General features: G+C 39.2%; 1 long non-coding RNA gene across 1 annotated transcript; it reads left to right on the top strand.

Annotated features, from left to right (window-relative positions):
• Window positions 1–569: 569 nt before the first annotated feature.
• Window positions 570–1,838, top strand: LOC311026817. The gene is made up of 3 exons (XR_014598523.1): window positions 570–1,097; window positions 1,215–1,344; window positions 1,763–1,838. It is a non-coding gene; the product is annotated as an uncharacterized lncRNA (long non-coding RNA).
• Window positions 1,839–8,621: the final 6,783 nt, after the last annotated feature.

Genomic DNA, 8,621 nt, shown 5'->3' with positions numbered 1-8,621 from the left:
AAAGGTTACGAGCAACTCATCACCACTGCTACCACTGACAAAAACACACTGTTGGACTGCGTTTTCATCTCTCGACCACAGTGCTGTCTCCACTCGGGTGTGCTGAAAACTTACTACAGTTATCACAATCCTGTGTACTGCGTATTAACCCCTGAAACAGTGTAAACATAACCATTGAAAACTACATAAAATGACAATTTCAAAATAATTTCATTTCAGGCATTTCATGACTATGGGCCGACATTCCACGATTGAATAGGTTGGAGTTTATTATTACAATGTAAAGTACCTAAACAGTTTGACAAAATATGACTTAAAAAATGGAGAGGTGGTGGGGTCGTCCCTGGCAGCCAGGCTGTAACATCTGTCCTGGCTGCTCCAGCCTTTCGTGGACTGGGAGGGAGGGAGGGATGGAGGGACGATCTCACCTATATTAAAAAAAAAAAAAAAAAGCTAACATTTATTACCAACTATTTTACACTCCGCTGATAAGATGACACAAAAATAGAGAGATGTAATAAAAAAAACATTGTCAAATGGCAGTTTACTAGATCATGACTCGTGATACACACTGCATTCTTCCATAATTCTAAGGGCCAAAACAAAAATTTTACTAAACACCTAACAAAACTTGAAGGAGGTCAGCCTCAGCCTCAGATTCTTTGACCGAGACAAAAACTAAATTCACCAATGCAATGTGTCATATTGCAAATTAATCAAAGCTGAGCAACAAAAAGCTTTTACATTATGTAAGTCCCATGTCAACCCGTTGAGCTGGACCCAGGTACATGGTAAGTGAGCAAAACAGGTCATAGCATATGGACACATAATGAATAGGACTATTTGAAATGAGGTATTCATTATGAGGTAGAAGGACACAGCCCTGCATTTGTCTAACTGTTTCTTCTCTGTGTGTGCACCACTGCTTCACAGCTAATAAATACCTTAAAGCATGCCACTCCATGAAGACAGAAGAAGTCCAGCAACACTTCACTGTATTCTTCACTGCTACCCTACAAGGTCCATGTTCCTGGGGAATGGAGACACCATACCAGGAGGCCACCACTTCACTTTTGAATGATCTGGACCTGTGTGTGGTATGTTGCTACCGTATGTTTTTCTTTAATCACGTGGATGTTGCGAGATACTTTTTGTGATACAATACATTTTGATAACCTGCGTCACTGGTTGATGTCATCTCTCCCCTCCACTAGTCTAATAAAAGAGGTGAAGTTGGATACATGCAACAGAAGCCAGGCCATGCTGACAGAACAGAGCCAGGACATCAGGAAAACCACAGGCGCACAGCCATGTTGCTTATCTTGAGCACGACTCAAGCATTTTGTAAGTGAACTAATCCCAAAAAATAATCCACTTTTACTTCCATAATAGTTAATGACTTGATCTTGAAATTTATAACATTTTCATTTGCAGAGGTAAACATAAAAACTGTGCTGTAATGATTAAGATATTTGATATTTGTAATCCATGTCATCTATTTATGGTGGAGAGCAGCGGGTTCAGTCAGGCGGCTTCATGGTTAAGACACATACATACTATCCAGCTGGGGACCTTTTCTGTGTCATCCACTTCTCTCCCTGCATTTGCTCTCTGTCTCCTGTATTTCTTTTGAACAAAGACAAAAGGCCAACACAATATTTGATTACAAATCGAATGTGAAGTTTGAAAAAAATCGGATTATTTACTTCATATTTTACAATGTTGTTTTGCTCTATTATGACGTCTGTCATCTTGTTCACAGGAAATGCTGCTTTGAGAGAGTCTTCAGCACCAGTGAGAGTTCAACTCAACTCAACACAGCCACTGCAACAGCAGCAATCATTCCTGATGCAGAGCCACGGTCTTCAACAGAACTTTTGCAAATACTCCATGCTCAGCCGTCCTGGTAGGGGATCCCTCAAAGACTTGGCCTACCTAAAGGTTTCTCCACTTTTTTTCTCCCCTAAAGAGGGTTTTAAGGGAGTTTTTCCTGACATGCTTTGAGGGTCGAAGGCTGATGATGCAAAGTTCTGTCAACAAGATCAGATCATCTGTTTTTATTTCAAGCTTGTGCAAAATTTCAATAAAGATTTTGTACAGAATATTGCAACTTTGTATGCCTGATCTATCTTGAAGGGATCCACCCAATCATTTAAATAATTGTAGTAATTTTGTTGTAGCAGTTAACTATGAATACTTTTTATATATGAGTGAATTTGTAAAACTTGTTACATAATTACAACATGATTTAAAGGTCCATGATTTGAGCGCTGGGATTTTCTACTGGAGATTAGCTGATAACACTAAATGTTCAAAATATACTGTAAAAAGACCAATTTACTGACATGTCTTTGAAACCACCGCTACATAATGTGCCCTTTTTTTTGTTATAAGCAGGATCACACACAGACATGTGCAGGACCTAGACATTTTCACACTTTTTCAAGCTTGTTTCTTGTCTGCTTATTCAAACTCAGCTAGAAACTCCATTAAAACCTTAAAAATGTCTTGTGTATATAATGGGTATATAGAACTTTTCAAGCCACAAATTGAGTTTAGCTTCATCAGGTGGACGAGGGAAGAAGGTGTATGAGGAGACTTTGGAATAGGGAGCAAATCTGGAGGCCATTGCTCAATGCTTACACAAAAAGTACAGCAATATATTCCTCTCTGCTCCATTAAATATACTCAGCCACCTGGAAGAGCAAGGCCGAAGACTGTTGGCACAGACCAGGGAGTTCCGACCAGCCATTGACCATCTGGTAACCTGGTAGGGATATCATACTTCTGTAGGTTTCGGTTCTGCTGCATTCAGCTTCAACTTTATAATTGAAACCCTTGCATTCCCACTTTTCCAACTATTCATACTACTTTACCTTCTTCATACACATTCAAGTCATCAAACCAGCGTAGTATCAGCTATTATTCATAACTTAAAATATTCCACATGTCTCATACATTCATGGTATTATTCCACTCTTAAAAGACGTTCATACTAATTCAAACTATTCCTACTCTTGCAACTATTCATCCTACTTTAACTTCTTCATACACACATTAATACTTTATTCAACTCTTCAAAGACATTCATACTAATTCAAACAATTCCCACTTTTCCAACTATTCATCCTACTTTTACGTCTTCATACACATTCAAGTCATCATACCAGCGTAGCGCCAGCCATTCAGCAGTCATCATTCACACCGCAATTTCGTAGAAATTGCATTCTCTAGTTGGTGTGAATGATGAAATCATTCACATCCTTTGTTATTCTACATATTTATTATTATTATTATTATTCTTCCGCCTGTTTTTTCAAACCTAATCTCCTTCAACATTATTCAACCGATTCACTTCATTCAAACTTCAAAACGTTCATCTCATTCAGGACACTCCCGCTACTACTTTTCACATTCATAACATTCATAAATTCAGAAATATTCAACGTTTTACGTCATTTTTTTAACATTGAAGTCAATGAGCGGAACATTCAAATTTGACAAAATTCATTGCACATTCAACTGCTCACCATTCATTCATTCATTCACCTAGAAACTCCATTTAAACTCTAAAATGTAGACACAAGTCTTGTGTCCTGGTGTGTCAATCCGCGTTTCAATAGCTCATATAGTTTCTGATCAATCACTGTTCAACGACCATGATCGTTTTGGGAGAAATCCTGAGTTTATAATGGGTGTGTATTGCGTGGAACCTTCTGGGCTAGAGTGCGTGACATCATCAGCTAGAGTGTGGGGGCTTCTCAGATTTTTTTCCTTTCCAAACTCCTCCCGGCCACAATCTTCACTCTACAGACGTGATATCTTCCAATTTTGTAGAGAAACTTGTCCTGTCTCTCACAATGTGCTCAAAAACTCTGTGAGATTTATAGAATTTGAACTAGCAACCTCTAAGCGCGGCCAAGTCCATTTTTCGCCTCATCCGCTCTAATGTAAATCGAGGAGCAGATTTTCAAAGAAACCTGAAAGCAACTCCATTTCTAACTCGCCCTAGCTTCCAGATTTCTGACACTAGGAAAAAATAAAAGTCATCAGTGTCTTCATCAGAGTCTTGTGGCGCTAACGGTGCAAAAATTTTGGCGATAGGAGTTTCATTGTGAGCGTGGCAAGCTTTTGTTCGGACCCTTCCCAAAGCCAAAGTTCAGAGGAATCTAACAGGACTTACACAGTCAAAATGCTGAAATCCACTTCATTTCTAACTCGCCCTAGCGTCCACATTTCTGACACTAGGAAAAAATAAAAGTCATCAGTGTCTTCATCAGAGTCTTGTGGCGCTAACGGTGTGAAAATCTTGGCGATAGGAGTTTCTGTGTGAGCGTGGCAAGCTTTTGTTCGGACCCAACGCAGAGGGGGAATGGAGCGATAGTGAGAGGGGGAGAGACGCTCCAAAGCAGTCATACACACGCAGCAAGGGCCGTTGCCATGGTGACAGCACTGTGTGGCACTGATCTTCATAACTGACAGCAGGTGTGCTCTGATTGGTGGACAAGAATGTACTAAAAACTACATTTAGTAGTGGGATATGTCGTTTTTTTAGTCAAACGTCTTCTGCTCGGGCAGACTTTCACCTAGAAACTCCATTTAAACTTTAAAATGGAGACACGAGTGGTGTGGTATTCATCCTACTTTACCTTCTTCATACACACATTCATACTTTATTCAACTCTTCAAAGACATTCATACTAATTCAAACCATTCTCACTTTTCCAACTATTCATCCTACTTTACCTTCTTCATACACACATTCATACTTTATTCAACTCTTCAAAGACATTCATACTAATTCAAACTATTCTCACTTTTCCAACTATTCATCCTACTTTGCCTTCTTCATACTCATTCAAGTCATCATACCAGTGTAGCGTCAGCTATTATTCATAACTTAAAATATTCCACATCTCTCATACATTCATGGTATTATTCAACTCTTCAAAGACATTCATACTAATTCAAACAATTCCCACTTTTCCAACTATTCATCCTACTTTTACGTCTTCATACACATTCAAGTCATCATACCAGCGTAGCGCCAGCCATTCAGCAGTCATCATTCACACCGCAATTTCGTAGAAATTGCATTCTCTAGTTGGTGTGAATGATGAAATCATTCACATCCTTTGTTATTCTACATATTTATTATTGGTGTGAATGATGAAATCATTCACATCCTTTGTTATTCTACGTATTTATTATTATTATTCTTCCGCCTGATTTTTCAAACCTAATCTCCTTCACCATTATTCAACCGATTCACTTCATTCAAACTTCAAAACGTTCATCTCATTCAGGACATTCCCGCTACTACTTTTCACATTCATAACATTCATAAATTCATAAATATTCAACGTTTTACGTCATTTTTTTAACATTGAAGTCAATGAGCGGAACATTCAAATTTGACAAAATTCTGTACATGTTCAGGCACATTCAACTGCTCACCATTCATTCATACATTCACCTAGAAACTCCATTTAAACTCTAAAACGTAGACACAAGTCTTGTGTCCTGGTGTGTCAATCCGCGTTTCAATAGCTCATATAGTTTCTGATCAATCACTGTTCAACGACCATGATCGTTTTGGGAGAAATCCTGAGTTTATAATGGGTGTGTATTGCGTGGAACCTTCTGGGCTAGAGTGCGTGACATCATCAGTTAGAGTGTGGGGGCTTCTCAGATTTTTTTCCTTTCCAAACTCCTCCCGGCCACAATCTTCACTCTACAGACGTGATATCTTCCAATTTTGTAGACAAACTTGTCCTGTCTCTCACAATGTGCTCAAAAACTCTGTGAGATTTATAGAATTTGAACTAGCAACCTCTAAGCGCGGCCAAGTCCATTTTTCGCCTCATCCGCTCTAATGTAAATCGAGGAGCAGATTTTCAAAGAAACCTGAAAGCAACTCCATTTCTAACTCGCCCTAGCTTCCAGATTTCTGACACTAGGAAAAAATAAAAGTCATCAGTGTCTTCATCAGAGTCTTGTGGCGCTAACGGTGCAAAAATTTTGGCGATAGGAGTTTCATTGTGAGCGTGGCAAGCTTTTGTTCGGACCCTTCCCAAAGCCAAAGTTCAGAGGAATCTAACAGGACTTACACAGTCAAAATGCTGAAATCCACTTCATTTCTAACTCGCCCTAGCGTCCACATTTCTGACACTAGGAAAAAATAAAAGTCATCAGTGTCTTCATCAGAGTCTTGTGGCGCTAACGGTGTGAAAATCTTGACGATAGGAGTTTCTGTGTGAGCGTGGCAAGCTTTTGTTCGGACCCAACGCAGAGGGGGAATGGAGCGATACTGAGAGGGGGAGAGACGCTCCAAAGCAGTCATACACACGCAGCAAGGGCCGTTGCCATGGTGACAGCACTGTGTGGCACTGATCTTCATAACTGACAGCAGGTGTGCTCTGATTGGTGGACAAGAATGTACTAAAAACTACATTTAGTAGTGGGATATGTCGTTTTTTTAGTCAAACATCTTCATCTCAGCCATACTTTCACCTAGAAACTCCATTTAAACTTTAAAATGGAGACACGAGTGGTGTGGTATTCATCCTACTTTACCTTCTTCATACACACATTCATACTTTATTCAACTCTTCAAAGACATTCATACTAATTCAAACTATTCTCACTTTTCCAACTATTCATACTACTTTACCTTCTTCATACACACATTCAGACTAATTCAACCCATTCCCACTTTTCCAACTATTCATCCTACTTTACCTTCTTCATACACACATTCATACTTTATTCAACTCTTCAAAGACATTCATACTAATTCAAACTATTCTCACTTTTCCAACTATTCATACTACTTTACCTTCTTCATACTCATTCAAGTCATCATACCAGTGTAGCGTCAGCTATTATTCATAACTTAAAATATTCCACATCTCTCATACATTCATGGTATTATTCAACTCTTCAAAGACATTCATACTAATTCAAACAATTCCCACTTTTCCAACTATTCATCCTACTTTTACGTCTTCATACACATTCAAGTCATCATACCAGCGTAGCGCCAGCCATTCAGCAGTCATCATTCACACCGCAATTTCGTAGAAATTGCATTCTCTAGTTGGTGTGAATGATGAAATCATTCACATCCTTTGTTATTCTACATATTTATTATTATTATTATTATTATTATTCTTCCGCCTGTTTTTTCAAACCTAATCTCCTTCAACATTATTCAACCGATTCACTTCATTCAAACTTCAAAACGTTCATCTCATTCAGGACATTCCCGCTACTACTTTTCACATTCATAACATTCATAAATTCAGAAATATTCAACGTTTTACGTCATTTTTTTAACATTGAAGTCAATGAGCGGAACATTCAAATTTGACAAAATTCCCTGCACATTCAACTGCTCACCATTCATTCATTCATTCACCTAGAAACTCCATTTAAACTCTAAAACGTAGACACAAGTCTTGTGTCCTGGTGTGTCAATCCGCGTTTCAATAGCTCATATAGTTTCTGATCAATCACTGTTCAACGACCATGATCGTTTTGGGAGAAATCCTGAGTTTATAATGGGTGTGTATTGCGTGGAACCTTCTGGGCTAGAGTGCGTGACATCATCAGTTAGAGTGTGGGGGCTTCTCAGATTTTTTTCCTTTCCAAACTCCTCCCGGCCACAATCTTCGCTCTACAGACGTGATATTTTCCAATTTTGTAGACAAACTTGTCCTGTCTCTCACAATGTGCTCAAAAACTCTGTGAGATTTATAGAATTTGAACTAGCAACCTCTAAGCGCGGCCAAGTCCATTTTTCGCCTCATCCGCTCTGATGTAAATCGAGGAGCAGATTTTCAAAGAAACCTGAAAGCAACTCCATTTCTAACTCGCCCTAGCTTCCAGATTTCTGACACTAGGAAAAAATAAAAGTCATCAGTGTCTTCATCAGAGTCTTGTGGCGCTAACGGTGCAAAAATTTTGGCGATAGGAGTTTCATTGTGAGCGTGGCAAGCTTTTGTTCGGACCCTTCCCAAAGCCAAAGTTCAGAGGAATCTAACAGGACTTACACAGTCAAAATGCTGAAATCCACTTCATTTCTAACTCGCCCTAGCGTCCACATTTCTGACACTAGGAAAAAATAAAAGTCATCAGTGTCTTCATCAGAGTCTTGTGGCGCTAACGGTGTGAAAATCTCGGCGATAGGAGTTTCTGTGTGAGCGTGGCAAGCTTTTGTTCGGACCCAACGCAGAGGGGGAATGGAGCGATAGTGAGAGGGGGAGAGACGCTCCAAAGCAGTCATACACACGCAGCAAGGGCCGTTGCCATGGTGACAGCACTGTGTGGCACTGATCTTCATAACTGACAGCAGGTGTGCTCTGATTGGTGGACAAGAATGTACTAAAAACTACATTTAGTAGTGGGATATGTAGTTTTTTTAGTCAAACATCGTCAGCTCAGCCATACTTTCACCTAGAAACTCCATTTAAACTTTAAAATGGAGACACGAGTGGTGTGGTATTCATCCTACTTTACCTTCTTCATACACACATTCATACTTTATTCAACTCTTCAAAGACATTCATACTAATTCAAACTATTCTCACTTTTCCAACTATTCATACTACTTTACCTTC

Source organism: Eutrigla gurnardus, assembly GCF_963514095.1.
Source record: "Eutrigla gurnardus genome assembly, chromosome: 16".
NCBI classification, from domain to species: domain Eukaryota; kingdom Metazoa; phylum Chordata; class Actinopteri; order Perciformes; family Triglidae; genus Eutrigla; species Eutrigla gurnardus.
Note: the sequence above shows the minus strand (reverse complement) of the source record. Positions and strands in the feature narration are given on the sequence as shown.